The sequence below is a fragment of the Arvicanthis niloticus genome, chromosome 12, assembly GCF_011762505.2.
Source record: "Arvicanthis niloticus isolate mArvNil1 chromosome 12, mArvNil1.pat.X, whole genome shotgun sequence".
Taxonomy (NCBI): Eukaryota; Metazoa; Chordata; class Mammalia; order Rodentia; family Muridae; genus Arvicanthis; species Arvicanthis niloticus.
The window spans coordinates 8,908,270-8,921,975 of record NC_047669.1 but is presented as its reverse complement, the minus strand read 5'-3'; the positions used below and the strand labels follow the sequence as shown (position 1 = coordinate 8,921,975).

At 41.9% G+C, this 13,706-nt stretch overlaps 1 protein-coding gene across 2 annotated transcripts in view; it reads right to left on the bottom strand.

The window, feature by feature from the left end:
• The window catches only part of Map3k13 (mitogen-activated protein kinase kinase kinase 13), a 144,918-nt gene extending 132,116 nt beyond the window's left edge, over positions 1-12,802 (bottom strand). For both annotated transcript variants that reach the window (XR_013113474.1, XM_076942716.1), the window contains exons 1-2: positions 12,682-12,802; positions 11,151-11,276 (exon numbers count right to left, since the gene is read on the bottom strand). The gene's annotated coding sequence lies outside the window, so the exon portion shown is untranslated. The remainder of the gene's footprint in view (positions 1-11,150; positions 11,277-12,681) is intronic.
• Positions 12,803-13,706: the final 904 nt, after the last annotated feature.

Below are 13,706 nucleotides of genomic sequence, written 5' to 3'. Positions count from 1 at the left end.
CCTGACGTTCACAGCTTCATGCAATAGCCTCTCGGGCCCTTTGTGGGGACTCTGACCTTGCCATACTGCCTGGCCTCCACTGCTCTCTTACACTGTGGAGCAAAAACCCACCACTTCTTCAATCTTTCATTGATTTCAAAACCAGTGCCTGGTAGACAACAATGCTAAGTTCTGCTAACTCAAGACAGACCCTGGACCACAGCTATGCCAGCTTCTCTGTGCTGACCTCAAGGAACTCTTCTAGGCAACTGCTTCCAAGGAATCAAGAACCCATTCATCTCAGGCTTTCTTCCTTTGACTGAGTTTGTATCCTGATAAAATGGAGAGTCTGGTGGGTTTGCCTTCAGGGCCTTTCCTATTGTCCGGTGCAACACAGGTTTCTCTTCAATAGTGATTCTTTAACAATTTTTTTTTTTGTTTGTTTTTTCAAGACAGGGTTTCTCTGTGTAGCCCTGGCTGTTCTGGAGCTCACTCTGTAGACCAGGCTGACCTTGAACTCAGAAATCCGCCTGCCTCTGCCTCCCAAGTCCTGGGATTAAAGGCATGTGCCACCACTGCCCGGCCTCTTTAACAATTATAACTGTTTTCCTAGCACCAGCCTGATTGCTATCCTGTCTTGAGATTTTTCTCTGCCAAACAAATTAGTCTACTCCCTTTAAATTCTACTTGACTGAGTTGTCAGTGCATGGGCACAATGAAGCCAGATTCTTGGCTGAAAGGTCACATGAATTGCCCCTGCCCAGGCCATAACTCAGTCCTCGTTCTTCTCTGAAACCTTATGACTTCACCATCTACTTTTCTCTCGTTCTTCTCCCAAGTTCCCAGAATAATGATCCATTACCTTCTACCTAAAATACTCGAGGGTTTTTCTTGCCTAACCTTCTGAACTCTGCCCCGACTCTTCCTGCACACTAGTTTCCAAGCCCCATGAGCAGTATGGTCAAGTTTATCTATCAAGGGCCTCACTTCCTGGTATCAATTGTCTTAGTTACTATTCCTACTGCTGTGATAAATAAAAGCCACGGAGGAAGGAGTTTATCTTGGCTCACGCTCCAGAGTGCAGCCCACTGTGCCAGGGTAGTCTCAGTATCAGGAGCTTGAAGCAGCTGGTCACACTGCGTCCACAGCCAGGTAGAACAGGATGGTGAATGCTGGTTCTCTGCCTGCTTCCGTCTTTCATGAAGTCCAGGATGCAAGCCTATGGAATGGAGATGCCCACAGAGGGGTCCCCTACCTCAAATAAGATGATCCCTGACAGGTGTTTCCTAGAAGGTTCTAGATGCTATCAAGTTGACTATCAACACTAGCCATCTCATACTTAATGAACTACAGAAAACTAAGGGACAGTAGTGACCAATCAGGTAAGGCCCTGAGAAACTATTAAAAGGTTTTAGGTTTATATACAGAATGAGATCTTACTACTCAGGGTTCTGAGCAAAGGAAGTGAAATGAGAATACAGCACACTTAAGTACACTAGTAACTGGATGACAGGTAGTAGCTGTGGGAAGAATTGGTTAATGAAAGCTTACCTAATCTCAAATACCTTCTAGGCATCCCCAGACTGGGCATATAGTAGCAGATAAAACACAGGCCAATGTTTGGCCCTATCCCGCCCAGTCTGCTGGGGTAGGTACAATTAACACACGAGTAAGTAAGCAAGTGATGTGCTCTATGGAAAAACTGGGTAAACAATGACTGGGAGACTTCTTGTCTGAAGTGTGAGAGAAGGCTTCTTTTAAGAAATAATATTTGCCAGGGGTGGCAGTATCACACACCTTTGATCCCAGTACTCGGGTGGCAGAGGCAGGCGGATTTCTGAGTTCGAGGCCAGCCTGGTCTACAGAGTGAGTTGCAGGACAGCCAAGACTACACAGAGAAGCCCTATCTTGAAAAACAAAAACAAAAGGAAAAAAAAATATTTGGAGAAAGATTGGTCGAATGAGTTCAATAAACAGGGTTACGATGCTATATTAGGTACTTTTCTGTTGCTATGATACACCATGACTAAAAGCAACTTATAAAACAAAGAGTTTATTTGGCCTTACATTTCCAAATGGGTAAGAGTCCATTGTGGAAGGGCAGGGCATGGCAGCAGGGGCAGGAAACCTCAACTCTCAACTACTAGTCCAACAAAGAGCAAACTGGAAGTAGGACGGAGCCTTAAGCTCTCAACTGCTTCCCCCAGGGACAGACTTCCTCCAGCAAGGCTGCACATGCTACACAGTCTACCCACAGGGGACCAAGCGTTCAAATGCCTGAGACTATGAGGGTCATTTCTCATTGAAACCATCAGAGACACAAGGGAAAACAACGGTCCAGGGGAACACAGCCACTGTTGCCTAATGGACTGAGGCAATAAAATATCAAGGACTTAAATCAGAGGACCCAAGAGAAGATTCCTCTGAATGCAGTGAGATGGGAGAAGGGGAGGAAGAGAAAATACAGAGAACCAACCAAGGGCCTTTTACAGAGGTCCAGGAAATGCGACAACAGAATAAGGAGCAGGGTGGACTTGAAAGAGGGAGTTTAAAGGTATTCAGAAGGTAGAAAAGAAAGGCTGGTGGCAGATACTACATTCATAAGGGCAGGGCATGCAGACCAAGAATAGCCAAAATATCCAATTAGTGTCTCTTGGGATTTTACACAGCTAGCTAGTATTTCTACATGCAAGGTCATAAAGATCAATGTGAGGAGCTTCCAGTTCAGGGGAGGGATCAAGGAACAAGAAAAAGTCAATCACAGGCAGTAACAAGCTTCTACATCACATGCCAACTGTCTTGGTTCTGACAGGCTCAATTCTCAAAGTCTATGCAATTTGTTCCATCTCCACCAATGCCAGAAGCTTGGTCATAACTAGGAAACAAGTAGCCTGTGTCCACATTTTACATTTCTTGACAAATATTTACATCACTGGGATTATATGCATTTATGTAATTATATAATGAGAAAAATCAACATTTTGCATAGCCTTCTATTAAATTTAAACTATTTCAAGGCACCAAGTAAAGTATTTCAGTGCACTAAAAAAAAAAAACAAAAAAAACAAAAAAAAACAAAAAAAAAAAGGATGCAGAGATGGTTCAGTACAATGATTGATATGTAAGCATGAGAACCCAAGTTCAGATTCTCAACACCCACATAAAGCTGGGTCTCTCTCTCTCTCTCTCTCTCTCTCTCTCTCTCTCTCTCTCTCACACACACACACACACACACACACACACAGAGAGAGAGAGATGAGTGCACTAGCACACGTATACCACACAGATAGACACACTAAAATAAATAGACATTCCTCACCATGAATGAGAATGTATACCCTCTGGAAGAAACACTGCAGGAGTTACTATAGCAGTCACTTACTGGTAACCAATGACATCCTCAAAGAAGCAAATGTCTGTTTCATGGGAAACAACTAAAAAAAGCTAACTACAGTGACATCCACCTTAAATCATTAACCTAAAGATGAATTCAGTTACTCAGAGAAGCGGGGAAACTAGCATTTTGTCCTTTTAGAGAACACCAAACTCCTGAGTCCAGAAAGATTAAAAACAAAAACAAAACACAGGGAGCTAAGGAGTTAGCTTAGTCAGTAAAGTGTTTTGCAAGAATGAGACTCTGAGTTTATCATTAGAACCCACATTTGGGGAAAAGAGACAGACATCTTGGTGTGGGTTTATAATCTCAGAGCTGGGGAGGCAGAAACAGGCAGACCCCTGAGGCTCACTGGCTAGCCTGGTCTACTTAGCCACTGGCCAGTTCCAGACCAATGAGAGACTCTATGTCAAACAAACAAAAAAGATGGATGGTAAATGAGTAGTAACACCCCCCTCCCACACACACCCACTCACACACACCCACTCACACACATATACTCACACACACACTCACACACACTCACTCACATTCACTCACCACACACGCTCATAAACACATACACATGCTCAGACATGCTCACATATACACACTCACACTCATTCACTCACACACTCAGTGCTAACGTGCTCACACACAGTACATACTCAGGCATACTCACTCACACACAGGCTCACTTACACTCACTCTCTGATACATACACCCATATACACAGACACACTCAAACACATCAAAATAAAATAAATAAAATTCTTAAAGTAAAACATTTAGCATAATTTTTCTAATAAGTTGAACAACTGTTAAATGTTCTAAGTATCAGGATAAACAATACCACAGGCTACCCGGCTTTCTCTTTTTATGAAACACAAAATATTTTAATTAAACCAAATTCACTGATATTAGTATTAATTCCTTACTCACAGGTATGAAGGGAAATAAAATGACAAATCTCCAGGAAATTAAAATGTGCAGAAAGGCACTAGAGCTAAAATTATACTTTGAAAACTGTGATGGCAACACACAGGAAAAAGAAAAATTTGACTTAATTACCAACTGCACACATTGCTACATATAAAACGGAAACTCTGTTTAGTTTTACTATGTAGACACACTGGGAATACCCCTACGTTCTTACATTAACTCTTGAGGCTCCTTACTAATGAAGCCAGGCAGTGGTGGCGCATGCCTTTAATCCCAGCACTTGGGAGGCAGAGGCAGGTGGATTTCTGAGTTCCAGGACAGCCAGGGCTATACAGAGATACCCTGTCTCGGAAAACAGAAAAACAAAACAAAACAAAAAAATAACAACAAAACCCCTGTACTAATGGACCTCAGTCCCTTAGAGCATTTCCTTGTGTGAGGGGGTTTAATACAGAGCTTCAGTGGGCACAGCACACGAAACCTCTGAAGAGGCTTTACAGCTGGGAGCCATCCACACTCAACTCCTGAATGCATAAAGATGGGCCATGGTCTTCAAAATCTTGGTACTTGATGCTTAAAAACAGAACAAAAAAAATCTACTAGCAAGTCTCAAAGTTTGTAGAGGAGAAACAATTAGTCGGACCATGAGATCCTACACTAGAAGAGTAAGATGAGAACATTTAAGAAATGGCCTTAGAAATATCTAGCACAGTGGCTTAATCATGCTGGTTATTATTATCTGTTACAAACTGCAGCAGAATTGGAAGTTCCACAGAACTACTCAGAGGCTGAACTCAGATACAATGACTTAATGATACTTTCCTGACTCTCTGACTGACAGCCACGGTATGCGATGTTTCTAAAGCTTTAGTCTCCAAGAGCAAAGTAAAAACTTTCTTTAGAAAAGAAGGCACAAAATCAAAGTGAATTTGTAGAGCACGAAGGACTGGAGCTTGAAGCCTTTTTGTGCATGTTTCCTGATACGTCCAGGCTGGCCTCAAACTCTGGCCCTCCTGTCTTAATCTACTAATGGCTAGAATAACAGGCATGCACCACCACACCTAGCTGGGGGAAAAGTTTTTTTTTTTTAAACGTATGTGTGTATATATGTATGTATGTGTATATGTACGTACATATGTATACGCATGTACACACATGCAAATGAAGAAGAAAAAACCCAAAGCCTTCAAAAGAAAAAATTCAGAATAATTTTCCAGTCCCAAATAGAAAACATATATCACAAATATCTTAAGCTTGTACAATGGAACTGAAGGGAAGTTATAGCCATCTGAAATTCCAGCAGTTAAGCTGATAACTATAAATGGCCTATATCCTACAGGGAACAAAAGGGCATCTGTTCTGTTCCTTCTTAGATCTTCCTGGAGTGGGCTTTTTATGAGAGTTAATTTAATTCATGAATATATTTGTATGTGGGACTGTGCACATGCGTGGGCATTCACACGTGCGTGGGCATTCACACGTGTGTAAGCAGATGTGCACCTCTATGTGTACAGGGTATCAGATCTCTTGGACCTGGAGCCACACTAATAGCTGTCTGCCAGATGGAGGGCTTGTTACATAGGTGCTGGGCTCCAGACTCTGGTCCCTATAGGTGAGCAGCAAGTACTGCTTAGCCACTAAGCCACCTCTCCATTCTCTGAAAAAGATTTTTAAGTTCAATGATTTACTTACATTGCAACTGCCTTTTTATTTTATTTTTTCACTTTGTCTGCTTGTTTCCAAGAAAACTTCAAGCTTTAAAAAACTGCTGAGTTGGGGGCTGGAGAGATGGTCCAATGGTTAAGAACACTCACTGCTCTTCCAAAGGTCCTGAGTTCAATTCCCAACACCCAGATGGCAGCTCACAGCTGTTTGATGCTGTCTTCTGGTGTGCAGATATACCCATATATGCACATAAATCTTTAAAAACAAACAAATCTGTTGAGATTGTTCAATTGGATGCACATCAAGGTCAGGACTCATGTGACATCATGAGACATCATGTGACATCGAATCTGTAACCCTAGTTAGTACCAAGAGTGCAAACAGGAGGATCTTGGGGTCTTACTGGCCAGTCAGCCTAGTCCAAACTGAGAGCTCCAGGTTCCTGTCTGAAAAAATAAGGTGAGAAGTGATTGAGGAACACATCCTGACATCAATCTCTACCTCTGGTGTACACACACACACACACACACACACACACACACAGACACACACACACACGTATTACTAACTAAACTTAGGCATAGGGATACATCTAAGTCAGTTTACTATGCCATAGTAAAAACTTCTATAAATCATTCAATGCTAGCCCCTCTGCCACACCCTGACCTCCTGACCTCCAGGCTCACTTCCGCCATCCTAAGAACCAGGAGCTCATCTTCTCAAGCACAGTCTATCCTACCACTGACCGGTCCTTCTTCATTCAGAATCAATCTGGACCCAAAGTGGAGAGAGAACAAATGTACTGCATAAGTTTCCTCAGGTCTTCCACAATCTTAAGTTTTATGGGAAAAAAAAAATCAGAAAAGAAAAACAGCCCTAACTCTGCTAAGCTACCTTATCAGGGTATACCTTTATATAAACAAAACAATAAAAAACAAAATGAAGAAGTTCTTGTATACTTTAAAGTATGTGTATAATTAAAACAGTTTTGTATATTCATGCTTTTACATGTTAACAAGGTCTACTGAACCATGGTCATACACAACTTAAATGTTAGGAAAGGCATAAGGGCCTACTTTATTTGAAATGGGAAAACAATAAATTGAGCTTTTTTTTCCTTTCCCTTTTTCAACATTACAAACAGAATCTTAAAAACCCTCAACCACAACTGTCTGCTCACTGAGCCATCCCCTACCCAGCCCAGTGATTGTTAAAGCTTCAAGTTTCTATCTTGGGATTTGCTACATTCTTGTCATTTGAACCTTTGGGATAATCCTATAACTTCTAAAATTCTTTAGGCTACTCTCAAAAATCATGAATTAGCGTGGGCCTTAAAATGGCTGACTTTTAATAACTTCGTGCCTTGAATTCTGGCTTTCTAGGACAGAGAAAGATATACAGAAACAAAGAGACAGACAGACAGGCAAACTAACGTATCTTTTTCAATGTTGTATTTTCTTTGGGAACTGTTCATGCTCATCTCCTTCTTTCTTATCATCTTCAGTATTTAGTATCAAGGAAGCAATCTAAATTCAGTAGAAGTATTTTTTCCCTCTTTAGCAAAACAAGACTGCCAATCCAGATATCCTGCCTGTGATCCCTTTGTGACTATGAGGGCTAGTGTTGTTACCTGGCACAAGTTAAAAACATGTAGGAGATGGGTGGGCCTCTTGGCATGTCTGTGAGAAATTACTTAGATCATATGTAACTGAGGTGGGAAGATCCAGCCACTACAGGAGGCACCATTCCCTAAGCTGGGGAATGTCTAGAGTGGAGACGGCAAGCTGAGCACTGTAATGCATGGACCCATTGCTCTCTTCTTCAGCTGTCGATACAACATGACCAGCTGCTTCAAGCTCCTGATGCCTTGACTTCCCTCCATAACAGACCGTAACCAGGATCTGTGAGTTAAAATAAACCCTTTCTCCCTTAAGTTCCTTTTAAGTTTCACCAACAGGAAAACAAAGTAAGGTCAAGACAATAGAGATCAATCCCAAAGACCCTAAGGGAAAAAAGCATCACTTAAAAAGAGACAACTGTATACAATATACAAAATAATATGCTAATGACAGCGTAAGACACAGGTCCAGGGCTGGAAAGATGGATCAGGCCTTAGGAGCACAGACTACTCTTTCAGAGGATGGGGGTTTGATTCCCAGAACCCACATGGTGGCTCACAACCATCTGTAACTCAGTCCCAGTGGATCTGCCCTACCTCTTCTGGCCTCTGAGGTTAATTTGTGCACATGGTACAGACATACATGCAGAATAAAAACACCCATACACATGAAAAAATGTAAATATCTAAACAATTAAAAATGTATCTTTTTTCATTAATCATGACCCAGATCCTAGATTTAATGACTGATATACATTAGATTTTAAACAAGTTATACAAACAGTAGTGTAACATATGTATGTAGTGTGTATAGCCTATTCTCAAAACAAGTTTCATTAATACTGTCTTTTTAGATTCTTGAAAAATTCCCCCACTCATACTGTAAGGCACCTAATGCTGCTATTCTAAATGTCCCACAATAAAAGTTTGAAAAGATAAAGAAACTAGAGAAATAAAAGTCACCAGAAATTTTTGCTGACTCCAAGGTAATTAGCCAATTCAAAGTAGTACATAATAAAACTACCTGACAAGGCTCTCTGAATGTTCTTTCTGGCTTACTGATTTTACTGAGAGAGAACAAGTCATTCTCTGAAATTGTTCTACATCACAGAGAAAGCAGAGCAGTTGTAGAAGTGGCTTAGCTGTTAGGGCACTGGCTGCTGTTCTAGAGGACCCAGGTTCAATTCCTAGTGCCCACATTGGGCTCACAATGTCTGTAACACTATCATCCATGGAATCTGACACTCTTCTTCTGGATCCCCTGGACACCAGGCACACATATGTGGTACATAGATACACATGCAGATAAAACACACACACACACACACACACACACACACACACACACACAATAAATTTTAACATTTTAAGAAAAAACAAAATGAAACACTAATCTTAAGATTTGCCTAAACAGTACAGAGTCCAGGGCAGGGTTGAGTACTAGCCTAGAACAGTGCAGATCGATGGGTTTGCTCTTTAGTACCACAAGAATGCAAAATACTTAACTGAAACAGACCTCGTCCCATTCAGTAACACCAAGCCACTCAGATGAACCATAGCAAAGAGAAACCTACCTTGCAAGCAGAGGCAAGGGCAACCATTGCACTTGGTTAAATCAGAGCCATACCACGGGCTGTGCATAAGTACTGAATTCAGCAGCAGGAGTTCATATTAATAGCACCAATCTAATGTGAAAGTCTAAAACCCTACATAATGTCACCTAGCCATCCCTTCAGCTCTGAAAAAGGAACAGAGCACTGTATGGCCTTAGTCCTAACAGTGCTGTAGTGAAGACAGTCCTAACGGGCAGTGATGGGTTCTGTGTTTAGTAAACTGGTCACAGCTTTGTTGTTTGCTTCATAGTTTTGTGGAAAAACACACCGACAGCAAAAGGAGCAAAGCTGGCAACGTATAAAACACACCGACAGCAAAAGGAGCAAAGCTGGCAACGTATAAAACACACCGACAGCAAAAGGAGCAAAGCTGGCAACGTATAAAACACACCGACAGCAAAAGGAGCAAAGCTGACAACGTATAAAGAAACAGCGAATTCTTCCTCCTTTATCATCTACTGTTTGTGCAGGCTTGAAGAAACCTATCTATGTATGTACATAGGTATGTACACATGTCTGCATACGCACATGTATGTATGTATGTATATGTGTATGTACAGATATATGGTGCTTTTAAAGCCACAAATGAAAACATGCTGCACACATAGTTCTCTAGTGCTTTTCTCAATTAGTAATGGATCTAGGCAGATTCCTATACATATGCCTCTGTGGCTCCACTTCATTATTTACATTAGCTGCACAGTGCTCCATGCAGCATTAGCTGCAGTGTTTCATGCAGCATTAGCTGCAGTGCTCCATGCAACATTAGCTATAGTGTTCCATGCAACATTAGCTGCACTGTTTCATGCAGCATTAGCTGCAGTGTTTCATGCAACATTAGCTGCAGAGTGCTCCATGCAACATTAGCTGCAGAGTGCTCCATGCAACATTAGCTGCAGTGTTCCATGCAACATTAGCTTTAGAGTGTTCCGTGCAACATTAGCTGCAGAGCGTCCCATGCAACATTATCTACAGAGCATTTCATGCAACATTAGCTGCAGAGTGTTCTATGCAACATTAGCTGCAGAGTGTTTCATGCAACATTAGCTGCAGAGTGTTCCATGCAATATTATCTGTAGAGTGTTCCATGCAATGTTAGCTGCAGTGTTACATGCACGAAGGTACTTTAACTAAATCTCCATTGCAGCATGCTTACTTCTAGTTGTCATTTTTTATTTCAAACAATATTGTGATGTCATTATATGCATACATTTGTGTGTAAGCACAATTATGTGTGTAAGATGAATTATTACAAGTACCACCTATTAACAGAATTAAGCAAATTTTAAAAAGAGAATAGCGTATCTACAAAGGAGACAAGAAAATACCTTCAAATTAAATGATTAGCGATTAAAAGATGCCAAACATTAACACAGAGTTAGAAGTAGAGTAACGAATCAGGAAAATGGAAATAGGAAGAAAAGAAAGAAGGAGGGAGAAAGGAAACTTTACATGACCCCTGGGACAGAAAGATAAAAAGATTGAGATCATAAAAAACAGTGGGGAGGGGAGAAATTATATAAATAAGGCTAAATAAGGCAAGAAAAAAGACATGGTTTCTCTTGCATAAAATAGAGTTACTCAACAGGCTTGAGACATGTACTATTTCATAGACAATCTTGGACAGCACCTGACTTATATGAGTATTTGAGCCTTTATTTTAACATAGTAACCACGAGCTATTACTGCCAGACTGAGAAGCCTGGGAAGATCTCCTAAAAGGAAAGGCAGAGAAGTATGCTTTCTGCAGTAGTACACCTGGTTTCTCTCTTTCAATCCTGGCCTCCTCAACAGGAAAACAGTCACACCAGCAGACAAACAAAGCAAGCCTTGGCTTGGAAGATCCTGATTTTAAAAATAGAGATTTAGGCCTAATTTTTTTCTTTCCTCTTGAAACGTCTTTGACTCAACAGAACTATTCTAATATACCACCTAATATAAAACACAGTCAACAACTTACCTCTCCCAGTGTGTTAAGGTTTGAATGCCACAACACAAATTGACTCATGTTTTGTCTGTTACTGCATCCGGAGTTTCTTTACATGATGTCCATGGCAAAGTCCGTAGGTAGCAGAGTTCTGCAAGACTGAAAACCTCAATACTGTCAGTGCACAGACCTAGGTCACCACGTGGATCAATCCACTATGGATAGCAGCTCAACACATGGACACTTAGATACGTGGTTTAGTGGACGTGACTCTGAGCAAGGTTGAAGTGGCCAAGACTATAAGAAAACAGTAATACCCAGAAGACCTCAAAATTTAAATGACTTTTATCATATTTAAATATATTCTAACTCAGTGGCACAGTCATAGTATAAGATGGGGGTGAGTAGAGTATCAGTACTGTCCAGGAACTGTGCAAAGAAGATTTAAATATGAACAAACATAAATTTTACTGCAAAAAGCTGTTTGCTTTTGGAGTGTTCAACTGATTTGAAGAAAAGCTTAGATTTAAAATCTAAAGATGCTTACTAGTTTCTTAGGGAAAACACAACCATGCAGCATAAATTCATGGTCTCCAAACCCCACTCTAACCAATCTAATGTCACATTTTGGGGACCTCTCAAGATCTGCCTTTTATTTGATAGCCTGCGCACAGCCACCTCACTGGGGCTACACGTAGGTGGTGACTCTTGCTGAGATCCAATTACACAGCCCGATGGTGCATTTGCACTGGACTTCATTTGATAGCCCAAACAAGGTGTTCACAGTACTTGTTTTTGCGCATGCAAAACTCTTCATAATATTTAATGGATCTTTTAACAACGGAAACACTTTAAATTTCAAGGGTTTTTTGAGGGGGTTGGAGGCTGCTACAATCGTTCCTTGTGATTATACACAGCAGGTGGAACCTGACTAGATATTTATAAATTAGCTTTTATATTCGTTGTAACTCTCATTCATCTTTCAAATAGTTTACCAACATAGGAATCTTTAAGAAAAAGAAAGCTTACACTGCTGAAAAGAGAGCATTTATAACATCAACTACCAACATGGTGCGACAACGGCGGCTTATTATTCGATAACTTCCCTGGTATCACACTCCAGTCCTTCCCAGAAAAGTAAAGGTAGCCGCAGGAAGGCAGATAAGCGCCTTATCCTCTCCATCCGGTCGAGAGATTAGGACCCATTTGTACATTCCACTAACTTTAAAACAAAACGCGTCTGGATTTTCTTCTGCACCAGCATCATAGGGCAGGGAGGGGGCAAGCAAAGTACCCTGGAGTCCCGTTTGCATTCAGAGGCGGGATGCTGGCACCCGGGATGCACTCGGCGGCTGCGCCACTCGGGTTTTTCCCTCTGTCCAAACCCTTTCCAGCAGGTAGGAGAGGTTCTACCTCTCGCCAGACCTACAGAAGACCGGGGCGCTGTCCCCTACTCTATCACGGGCTCAGGAGTAGGCAGCAAGCCTAGCTGAGCACACCGCAGCTGCCCCAGAAGCCAAGTCGCCAACTCCCTCTAGCGCCGCCAGGTTCCTAGAACACTTACTTCTTCAAAGTTCTCGGCCCGAAGCCGAGTCCGCTCGCCCGTAAGCCTTCCTCCCACCGCGATCCTCCTACAGCGCTGGACACCCGCCCCAGCGCGGCCCCAACGCGCAGGCGCCGCCTACGCCTCCACAACTTCCGCGTGTGACGTCACCTCCGGCACAATGCTCAGCCGTGGGCTCCGTGTTTTTAGCTTGCGGGTCAGGGGTTGCGTGACCCAATTCCTTTATTCTACAGACTCTCGTCCGTGCTCAAACTCACCGTTCCAATCCAAACTAGCGGGGCATTTGGACAAAATCACGAGATTGTTGAGTCCGATGTCTCTGCTGGGTGTCGTGCAGCCCATTTCACTTCTGAGGGTGTTAGTGCTGTGTTACAAGGGCAAATTACTTTAATTCTGTGAGCCTGACCCAACTGTGAAAAACACTAGTACCCACAACCTGAGGCTGTTTTGTTACTTGAGGTAATGCATAGAACGTTCCAGCATACTGCAATGAACATTAACAGGTTTTTTTGTTTGTTTGTTTTTTGTTTTTCCTAATGATGTGATATACTTTCTTGTTCCGCATTGGAACACATACGTGGCAGACTGGAACTAACTACTTTTGTTCAGTGACTTTCCCCTTTTGAAGGGCAACTTGATTAAAAACATTTGCTGAATTACCTTGCTTAAAGGAAGGCACCACGACTACAATGGCAGGACCGCAAGCTGTTTCTAAAAAGTAGATATACCCATCAATAAGGAGGTGTGTGTGTGCGCGCACACACACACACACACACACACACACACACAAACCTCATATTGACCCAGAAAAGCAGGGAGCTGTCTTCGTTTTTAACAGGTTAATAGGAACAAATTACAGACTTTTGCAGTTCTAGAATGTTAGCAGGCTATGAATGTACTGCCACTGACGGGGCGGGGTTTCATTTATTGTTTTGTAGTTCAAAGAAACATTTCAACTTGTAGTTTAGAAAGATGACAAAGCAAGCTAGTAGTGGTGTTGAAATGTGGGTGATAGGTCAGTGTTC